Source organism: Giraffa tippelskirchi, chromosome 11 (genome assembly GCF_054371585.1).
Source record: "Giraffa tippelskirchi isolate mGirTip1 chromosome 11, T2T-mGirTip1v1.2.pri, whole genome shotgun sequence".
In the NCBI taxonomy this organism is placed as follows: Eukaryota; Metazoa; Chordata; class Mammalia; order Artiodactyla; family Giraffidae; genus Giraffa; species Giraffa tippelskirchi.
The window spans coordinates 7,963,346-7,973,701 of record NC_137285.1 but is presented as its reverse complement, the minus strand read 5'-3'; the positions used below and the strand labels follow the sequence as shown (position 1 = coordinate 7,973,701).

At 51.0% G+C, this 10,356-nt stretch overlaps 1 protein-coding gene across 6 annotated transcripts in view; it reads right to left on the bottom strand.

The window, feature by feature from the left end:
* The window catches only part of WSCD2 (WSC domain containing 2), a 180,715-nt gene that overhangs the window by 62,040 nt on the left and 108,319 nt on the right, over positions 1 to 10,356 (bottom strand). The window contains exons 3-4 of one of the 6 annotated variants that reach the window (XM_081542969.1): positions 2,809 to 2,961; positions 213 to 292 (exon numbers count right to left, since the gene is read on the bottom strand). The exons of 4 other annotated variants lie outside the window; for them this stretch is intronic. The gene's annotated coding sequence lies outside the window, so the exon portion shown is untranslated. The remainder of the gene's footprint in view (positions 1 to 212; positions 293 to 2,808; positions 2,962 to 10,356) is intronic. One more of the 6 variants, XM_081542967.1, reaches the window with a different exon arrangement.

Genomic DNA, 10,356 nt, shown 5'->3' with positions numbered 1-10,356 from the left:
AGGTTCAGAGAGGTTAAGTCACCTATGCAAGGTCACACAGCTAAGGAATGGTGGAGCAGGGCTGAAACAAAGGCGATCTGGCCTCAGAACATGCACTCTTAACCAAGGGGACTCAGTAAGAGTTAGTTACAGTTAGTCTTCAAAGATACACTACACAAAAACTAGACACAGTCCAACCAGATGGTCTAGCAATCATGTTCCTTGGTACTTACCCAAAGGAGTCCAAAACTTATGCCCACTCTGAAGCCTGCACATGGAGGTTTATAGCAGCTTTACTTGTAGCTGACAAACCCTGCAAGCAACCAAGAGGTCCTTCAGTAGGTGAACGGGTAAATAAACTGTGGTACATCCAGACAACGGAATAATATTCAGTGTTAAAAGGAAATGAGCTACCAAGCCATGAAAAGACATGAAGGAAACTTCAATGTATATCCTAAGTGGAAGAAGCCAATCTGAAAAGGCTACACACTGTGTGATTCTAACTATCAATATATGACATTCGGGAAAAGCAGAACTATGGAGACAGCAGAAAGATCAGTTGTCACCAGGGGTTAGGAGGGGATGGATGCACAGGTGAACTGATGATTTTTAGGGTGAGGACGCTCTTTTATATGATGCTACAATGGTATGTGTAAGTAAGTAAATGTTAGTCGCTCAGTTGTGTTCGACTCTTTGCGATCCCATGGACTATAGCCCGCCAGGCTCCTCTGTCCCTGGGATTCTCCAAGCAGGAATACTGGAGTGGGTTGCCATGCCCTTCTCCAGGGAATCTTCCCGACCCAGGGATCAAGCTCAGGTGTCCTGCATTGCTGGCAGATTCTTTACCATCTGAGCCACCAGGGAAGCCCACTACAATGGTAGATACACATTACACATTTGCCAAAATCTACAGAACGTACAACACCAGTGATGAACCCCAAGGTAAACTATCAACTTTGGGCAAAAACAATGTGTCAATGCAGGTTAATCGATTATAACCAATGTCCCACTCTTCTGGGGGATGTCAACGATGAGGGAGGCTGTCTGAGGTGGGGGGCAGGGGGTACATGGGAAATCTCCCAACTTCTGCCCAATTTTGCTGTGAGAGTAAAACTTCTCTAAAAAGCAAAGTCAATTTTTTTTTTTAAAGGGGAGGTAATCACATGGTTGAAAAAGCATGGACCCATTGGAGTAGCTGTCAGCAAACCATCTAAACTCTGAGCTGGGGAGAAGGGAAAGAATTGCAGGAAGGGACAAGGGTGTGGTGGGGAGATAAAGGTCATGATGAAATGACAATTCTGGGCACCCCTGGTGGCTCAGTGGTAAAGAATCCTCTGCCAATGCAAGAGACACGGGTTCGATCCCGGATCCAGAAGGATGCCACAGGACAACTAAGCCCATGCACCACAACTACTGAGCCCCACATGGTCAATAAAGAAATAAATAAGTTAAAAAAATATATATATATGTATATAAAAGAAATGACAGTTCCCCTTGTCCAGTGGTTTGATGAAGGATCACCCAGTCCATTGGTCTTCCCTGTCAGGTGGCTGGCAGCTCTCCTCTGAGCCCAGATCACTTTCTTCACCAAGAGGGACTTCGAAAGAAAGGCCCCAAATCCCTATCATTAAGCCATCTGGAGTCATCCTTCTCCCTCCAGGAGCTGCTGTGTGGTGGGTCAATTAGTGCGCATTTGCATAGAGGTCCTTAATAGGCTGCTAATTGCCTGGGGGAGAAAATAGATGGCTCTGCTGGTTCTGGGCAGAATGTTTACCCAGAGGGGCCAACCTCCAGGGGGTGGCAGAGAACAGAGGGGAAGGAGGGAGGGAGGGGTGGGATGGAAGGGAGTGAACTGAGTGAATTATTACCAACTCACGTGCTGTCAGGAGTAGGGTTTTGTGAATCTTTTGCTTTAGTTGTGTGTGTGTGTGTGTGTGTGTGTGTGTGTGTGTATACTGGCTCCTCAGGCAAAATGCATTTCTCCCTGTAGGTTCATAAAATCATTTGAAGGAGAATAGTTAGGGAGAGCTTCTTTGGGTAGAGTGGTTGCAGAAGAACCTGCCGAGCAGAAGGCGTTTGAGCTGAGACCTGAAAAATGAGAAGGAGGCAGCCATAGACGATCTGGGGCAAGGCTCTCCCAGACAGAGGTGGGAAGGGACCCTGAACACCCCAGGGACCTGCACTGCGGTGGGGTCAGTGTGCAGAGAGCAGGGGCTGGGCAGCGAGCCTCCATCCTGCGGGGGCCATGGATTCTGCTCAGGACTGTTTCCGAACTGCAGAGTGACCTATTCCTGTTTCCTCTGGTTTACAACATGGGGATGGAGGTGAAGGAGTCCCCTAAGGACTCTCCCTGCCCTAGCGGGGTATGGCCATGTCTCTGTGGCTCAGGGAGGCTGAAAGGGTTGCCCAGGCTCACACGGCCAGGCCAGGGCTGTGTTGGCTCCAGATTTCTTCCCTGTGTGCCCACACCGCTCTCTGCCAGCCCCCATCACCCCCTGCCCGGCCATGACTGGTGACTCGCCGCTTGCAGGCTTACTGGCCATGGAGGTTTAAGCTCTAATTTAGAAACAATGACGGCTCCCATTAGCTGCTCTTGTCAGAGAGGAATTTTCCATCCGGGGTTTTGGGGTTTTCCCCGGCAAGAACCACAAGAACCACTGTCCCCACGCTCCAATCAAGCAAGCCTAGTTTTTCTGTCTAAGCCAGTGCACAGGTGTGTGTGTGTGTGTGTGTGTGTGTGTGTGTGTGTGTGTGTGTGTGTGTGTGTGTGTGTGTGTGTGTGTGTGTGTGTGTGTGTGTTGGAGGGAGGGGTCTCTGCCCATGGCTCACCTGTATGGGTTCAAGTTCTCTTCCACCATGGGGCACTCAGTGCTCTTGGAGGGGCCACCGGCCCCTGCAGCTGGCTCAGAGCAGGACTAGTAGGTGGGCTCAGAGTCCATCAGAGCTGGAGGGAGGACCCTTCACAAGCCCCAGGCCGGCTTCCTTATGGACAGATGGGGAAACTGAGGCTCAGAGGGGAAAGCGGAGGGACTCCCCACAGTCATCCAGTGACTTACCCAGACCCAGACTTTAAGCCTTGGCATCTTCCCTGGGAAGGAAGGAAAGTGGATAGCCTACTATTTATTTCACACCTACTATGTTCCAGGCCCCTCCAAACCGCGTCATTGACTCTCTCTAGGGGCTCTGCTCGGCAGGTTGGTTTTATTCTCACTTTACAGATGAGGCAGTCGAGGTGGAGAGGGTCAGCCCACTCTCCAGAAGGCAGAGCCGGGGAGCAGCAGCGTGCGACTGGAACCCGGGCCCGCCCCACTCTGGCATGTCAATCATAACTTCCTGCAGCAGCGCCCGCCTCTGCCCTCGGCAGGGGGAGTGGCTTGATTTGGAAGCCCTCGGGGTCCAAGGGCCCTTCTCCAGGGAGTCTGCTCAGTCACCTGGAAACGCTTCTTGAGGCTCCTCAGCTGAGAATGAGTGAAGGGAGCCCCTTCTAGAAGGCCCAGGGGTCCCCAGGCCCCTGGGGTATCTTCACTACATCCTTCAGTGGCCCAAGGAGTTCTGGCGTCCCACGCAGACAACCACTGCCGGAAACTGACTAATACTTTAGCCTCTTGAAGTCTTCTTTTTCTCACCTCTGAGACGGCGGCACGTGACCATACACGTGCAAGTGCCAACAGAGACGCGCATGCATGAACATGTGCATCCCCCACGCCCCTACAGCATGCACACACACGTGCCCATCCCTGTCGGCCCATCCCCTTCGACAGCGCAGGGCAGGCATCCTTCAACCCACTTCGCAAGTGAGACCCAGAGGGCGCTCGGTGACTTGCCCAAGAAAAGGGCTCAGCGTTGCAGGTAAAACAAGAAATGGAAGCTTCCTGTTTAGCCCAAAGATAGTTTCTTAGCCCCTGGGATGGTCAAAAGCATAAACCAGCACGCCTTCAAAAGTCTAGGCCAGAGTTTCTCAAGCTCGGCACAACCGACGTTGTGGATACTGGACAATTCCTTGCTGGCAGGGGCGTGGAGGCCATCCCGTGTATTGTAGGGTGTTGGCGTCTCTGGCCTCCGCCCATTAGATGCCAGCGTTGTCCCCCCAACAGCTCCACACACCCCCCTCCCAAGTTATGACAATGGAGAATGTCTCTAGACAGTGTTCTAGATTTTGCCCGTGTGAGTAAAGAGAAGTGTGGATCAGAACACCACCCTTAGACCCATCTGACTCCAGCTTCACAAAGTCGTCTCCGATTTTAAAGCTTAATTCTAGATTTTATCCTGGTGCTCTTTCATAAGACTCTATGAGAAGGCCCCATGCTAGCATCCCTGACCTCCAGCATTCTGTGCTGGGATTCCAGGGTCAGTTTCAATGTCGGCAGGTTCTCTGATTCTGAAATTCTTTTCTAAGCCCCTGAGACCCTGTCTCCTCCCGTGTCAAGGTTGCAACCCTCCCTGGGAGATGGCCATGCCTCGCTGCCTTCCATTAACCAGGATGAAAGATGCGTCCATGAATTATATATTTCCTGTCATCCTTTAATTGCTTGGCAATTGTAGACCACCAAGGGTCATGTGCCCAGAGCAAGAACCTCCCCTTCAGCAGAGGAAAAACAGCTGGATGGAAACCCACCAATGTACATAAAGACATTACCTCTCACAGGGTAGATGGAGGAGTGGTTTTGTTTTGTTTTCTTCATTTTGTTTATCTGTATTTTCTTTTTCCCCAATCGGTTGGGGTTCAGAGAAAGAGATGGAGAATGCTTGCGCTTTGATGTCGGTAAATCCCATGGACAGAGGGGCCTGTCTGGTTACAGTCCATGGCATCACAAAGAATCGGACACGACTGAGTCACACACACACACACACACACACACACACACACACACACACACACACAGACTTGGGCTGGAATCTTGGCTTCGTCACTTACTAGCACTGAGAAGGTGAGGAAGCCACTTATCTTTTCTAAGCTGCGGGTTCCTCACTCCTAAAATGGGATGGGGATGACGGTACCCGCTGCTGGAGCTGTTTAGGGGGTTAGTTCACGTAACGCCTGTAAAACACTTAGCTAGGGGTCAGGCGCACCTGAGGGTGGATCGAACCCAGGTCTCCCACATTGCAGGCTTTACCAGCTGAGCCACAGGGAAGCCCAACACAATCACAATGACTGCTAACTTCATTTTTGACCCAACCCAGGCAGCTACAGCATGGCGGAAGGCATGTGGGTTCTGCACTATGTTAGTAGTTCTGCTCTGTCCTGGGGAGGGCACGTCCCTTCTCCGAGCCGTCCTTACATGTCTCTTTTCCTGATGTGTAAAATGGGCAGAAACATGCCACTTCTCAAGGTCTCTCACAGGCATCTGGTGCCAACAGGCATGCCCGGCTATATTATTACCCCATTCTGGAGGGCTGGCGGGCACAGAGCCAGGCGGGGTGGGGCTGGGGCAGAAGCTGGAACTGGAGGCGGCATCTTATCTCTCAACTTATTTCTGGTTCTTCTACAGCAGAGCCCCCCCCCCAGCCCCAACATTAATAGGTCGCTGCTGTCATGATGTCTTTAAATTTAGAACACCCCCCACACACACACAAACACGCATCCACCCACACACCCCCAGGAATAAATCTGCCAGGGTGGGAGAGAGGAAGGTCTGTCTCATTACAGACCTTCCTCATTATAGGAGGAAGAGGGAGGCGGTTTGATGCTGGAGGCTGCAGCAGCCAGGGTCTTGGGGTAGGAAAGCTCCCTTCCTCCTTGCCCCGAGTGCTGGACAGGAGGTCAGCGTGCTCGGATGCTCATCTCATGGGGCCCACCAGCAAGACTGGTCTAGGGAAGGAAGGGGTGGACAAGGTAACCACTAGGGTCCGTGGGCTTGAGTCTGGGCATCCCTGCAGGCAGGCTGGGTGCCCTGGGTGAGATATGCAGCCTCTCTAAGCTGGAGTTTCCTCATCTATAAATGAAATTTTTATGGGGTCGTCTTCAAGGGCAGGTGACCTGTGTGGTCCCATGGGGCTCTGCACCAGGTTTTAACTGTCTGCTGTCACTGTCTTGAATTTCTTAATAATTTTTGAACAAAGGGACATTTTTGTTTTGTACTGGGCTCTCTGCAAAGCCTGTCGCTGCTTTGGGGTGGTTGTGAAAGTTGAAGGAGACGCATGACTGAAATTCCTAGCCAAGTGGGGGCACCAGTGGAGATGCAGGCCCGGTCTCTCCCTTCCCTCCGTCTTCCTGCCCAGTCTTCCAAGCTCATTCTCTGACTGTGTGGCCCAGGGCAAGTGGCTTACCCTCTCTGGGCCTTCAGTTTCTCCTTTGTAAAACAAAAAAACAGAAACTGATTTAAATTTTCTCTGGCTCCACTTAGTGTTCCCCCAACCCTCTCCCCTGGCCATTCAAACTACAACACACCCATTCATTCATGCATTCAACAAACATTCGCTGAGTGCCAACCACCTGCCAAACCAAGGTTTGCCACACGGATCTGCCTGAATCAGCAGATATATCCATGGGGAGGGTTTATCCGGCACAAACTTCACAAATGCATCATCTCTGGGGGAAAATGTCTCCTTCCTCATCTCAAAACAACATTGCTCTGATCCACAGGGGCCCAGGATTCTCCCCCAACTCCAGTCTGGCACATTTATACAAGGGAGTACTGCTCAGTCATAAAAAAAGGACAAACTATTGACAGACATTTGGGACAGTACTGATGACTCTCCCAGACATTATACTGAGAGCAAGAAGCCAAACTCAAAAGGATGTATGGTTCGTATACATGACAGTCTAGAAAAGGCCAAGGGAAAACAGATTGGTGGTGGCCAAGGGCTAGAGTCAGGGAAGGAAATGACTACAAAGGGGCACAGAGGAATTTTTGAGGCTAACAGAAACTGTTGTGTATCTTGACTCTGCTGGTGGCTGCATGGCTGAATGCATTTGTACGTTTGTTTTTCTGCTTGTTTGGGTTTGGTTTTTTTGCCTCACTGAGCAGCATATGAAATCTTAGTTCCCCGACCAGGGATCGAACCCAGGCCTCCTGCAGCAGAAGCACAGAGTCTTAACCCCTGGATCTCCAGGCAAGTCCTTGAATGCATTTGTTAAAAGTCCCAGAGCTACAAACTACAATGGGTGACGTTAACTGTAGGCAAATGATACTCAATAAGAGACATTAGAAAAAAACAAACAACCCACTGCACTTTTTCCTGCAATGCCCGCTGAGCTCCGAAGGGAAGAGACGCTTCCCAGAGAATCAACACCTGCTCACTTCTCATCCTGGGCCCCTGGAATGGTCACCTGGAGGGAACGGATAGCTCAGCCAGGGCAGGAACAGCTCCCATGAGCACCTGGGCTCCCCACTGTGACCCTCATCCCATTGCCAGCTCTGCTCTGAGAGCAAGAACATTCGGGGTTATTTTTGCTCTGAGAAGTACCAGCCACAGGGTACTTTCTCTGCAGGCACCAACCACCCCCTGCTGTGTTTACATAAAAACACATTTGCACAGGGTTTTGTTTTTACATTTGCCTCAGAGGCCTGGAGTCTATTAAATGTGGGGAGGCCTGATGATCTGGCTGGAAGCAGCTGATGGGAGAGGGCTGGCTGAAGGAGGATGCTCTAGACCTGCATTTCCTCCCAGTCCCAGGGAGCCCTGAGTCTCTGTGCAGAGGTGATAAAAGTGCTCACTGAATTCACTTGTGCATGCGCCCGGCATTTCTCAACCTCAGCCCCACTGACATTTGGGGCTGGGTGATTTGTTGTTGAAGGGGGCTGCTCTGTACATTGCAGAGTGCTCAGAAGCATCCCTGGCTTCTGCCTACCAGCATCCCTTCACCAGTCGAGATGATCAAAAACATCTCCAGTTCAGTCGCTCAGTCGTGTCTTTGCGACCCCATGGACTGGAGCACGCCAGGCTTCCCTGTCCATCACCAGCTCCCGGAGCTTGCCAAATGTCTCCTGCAAGGCAAAATCGCCCCTGCTTGAGAACCACTGGCACACACACGAAGATACACACAGGCAAACTCAGCTCAGGAGCACTCTGCCTTTCAACACCCACCTAAAACGAGTGCTGACGCTGTCTCTCGCACCTCTGCATCCCTGGCTCTTTCCCCAGTGCCTGGCATGCAACATTGGAGAGGCTCAAAGGCGTTTTGTGGGATGAGCAGACCCTGGCAGCACAATTGATACCGACGGCCCCCGGCTTCCGTGGCTTGGAGGACACTGTCCGGCGTTTGGACTCTTTGCCCCACGTGTCAGGCTGCTCCCACATCATCTCACCCGACCCTGAGATCGAGGTCCATGACTGTCTCCATTTTCCATGTAAGGAAACTAAAACACTCAGCTAGTGTGTGGTAGAACTAGGATTTATGGGCTTGCCTGGTGGCTCAGTCAGTAAAGAATCCGCCTGCAATGCAAGAGACCCCAGTTTGATCCCTGGATTGAGAAGATCCCTTGGAGAAGGAAACGGCTACCCACTCCAGTATTCTTGCCTGGAGAATCCCATGGACAGAGGAGCCTAGGGGGCTACAGTCCATGGGATTGCAAGGAGTAGGACATTACTGAGCAGCTAAGCATGCATGCACGCTGAGCTGGGATTTGAGCCTAGAAATGTCTGTTGCCAGGGCCCACTCTCTTAATTATCACACTCCATTTAAGGCACTTGCAGCCTTAAATATTCTTTAAGGATAGAATGGGGAATAGTGACAATGATTCCTTCCTTAACCAAACTCTGCACAGGCTCTCCTGAACTCTTTTTCACATAGATGTTTCTTATTGTTGTTGTTGAGTCACTAATTTGTGTCTGACTCTTTGTGACTCCATGAACTGCAGCACGCTAGGCTCCTCTGTCCTCTGCTATCTCCGGGGGTTTACTCAAATTCATGTCCATTGAGTCAGTGATGCTATCTAACCATCTCATCCTCCACCACCTCCTTCTCCTTTTGCCTTCAATCTTTCCCAGCATCAGGGTCTTTTCCAATGAGTCAGTTCTTCGCATCAGGTGGCCAAAGTGTTGGAGCTTCAGCTTCAGCAATGGTCCTTCCAGTGAATATTCAGGGTTGATTTCCTTTAGGATGGACTGGTTTGATCTTCTTGCCGCACAAGGGACTCTCAAGAGTCTTCTCCAGCACCACAGTTCAAAAGCATCAGTTCTTCAGTGTTCAGTCTTCTTTATGGACCAACTGTCACATCCATCCAATTTACTTTGATTTATGGACTGAACAGGTCCAGGTCCCTAAGCAATATTGTTCTTTATAGCATCAGACTTTCCTTTCACCACCAGACACATCCACAGCTGAACGTCATTTCTGCTTTGGCCCAGCTGCTACATTCTTACAGGAGCTACTAGCAGTTGCCCTCTGCTCTTCCCCAGTAGCACGCTGGACACCTTCCAACCCGGGCGGGCGGTGGCGCTCATCTTCCATTGTCATATCTTTTTGCCTTTTCATACTGTCCGTGGAGTTCTCCAGGCAAGAGTACTGGAGTGGGTTGCTATTTCCTTCTCCAGTGGGCCACATTTGATCCATGGAGGCTGATCACCCTGTGATCCATGAAGGGGAGGTATCTCTGCATTGACCAGTTTTAGTGAGGCTCCTGCAAAGTCAGTTTAGCAGAATTCCCATCCTCCATATCTGCTCTAATTGGCTTTCTCACCCTCCACCATTCCCCAGGTAATGTCAGATCACCTGACCTGCCTTCAGCACCAATCCTGTTAGGTTGGTTCAGTCAGAATCCTCCCCAATTCTTTTCCTTTCTGTAATTTTGTAATTTTCCATCCATTGACCATCCCCCTATGTCTGGCCAACCTCATTGCTTAGTTGTATTGCCCACTTGCCCACGCTGTATTCAGAGTTGAGCTAGTACTCTCCAGAGATCTCTTTGCTCCTATTGCAATAGTCCTGAATAAAGTCTGCGTTTTCCAGTTCAGCTACTCTGGCCCATGCAGGTCCCTGTACCATAGGAGTCAGGAGGCTGCTGACCCCTGAAAACTCTGGAGCCTAAATCAGACCCCCTTGACCCCCTTCTCAGCAGACATGCTGAATGCAGGCAACTCTGACCTGACCTCAACTGCAACTGCCCTTGTGGGTGCTACCAAGAGGCACCACGGTCCTTCCCAGGTCTGACCGAGGGACAGGACAAAGGGGAGCCTCCAGGCCATCAGCCATAGAAGGTTCTGCTCCTCCGTGTTAATTCTAGAGCATCCACGGCTCCTACTGAGCAACTGAAGAGCTCTCTGGAGCCTCTTTTCGACTGAAAACAGTCATTTGCAAGAGCTCACGTTGCAAGGAGCAGACGGAATGGCACAGCTGCCCCACAGCTGGGCTTTCTCCACAGCCCAGAGCCTGTGGAGCCACTTGGAGGAGCAGCAGCTGCCGCGGGCTGGTGGGAGGGTCTGGGGACACAGAGG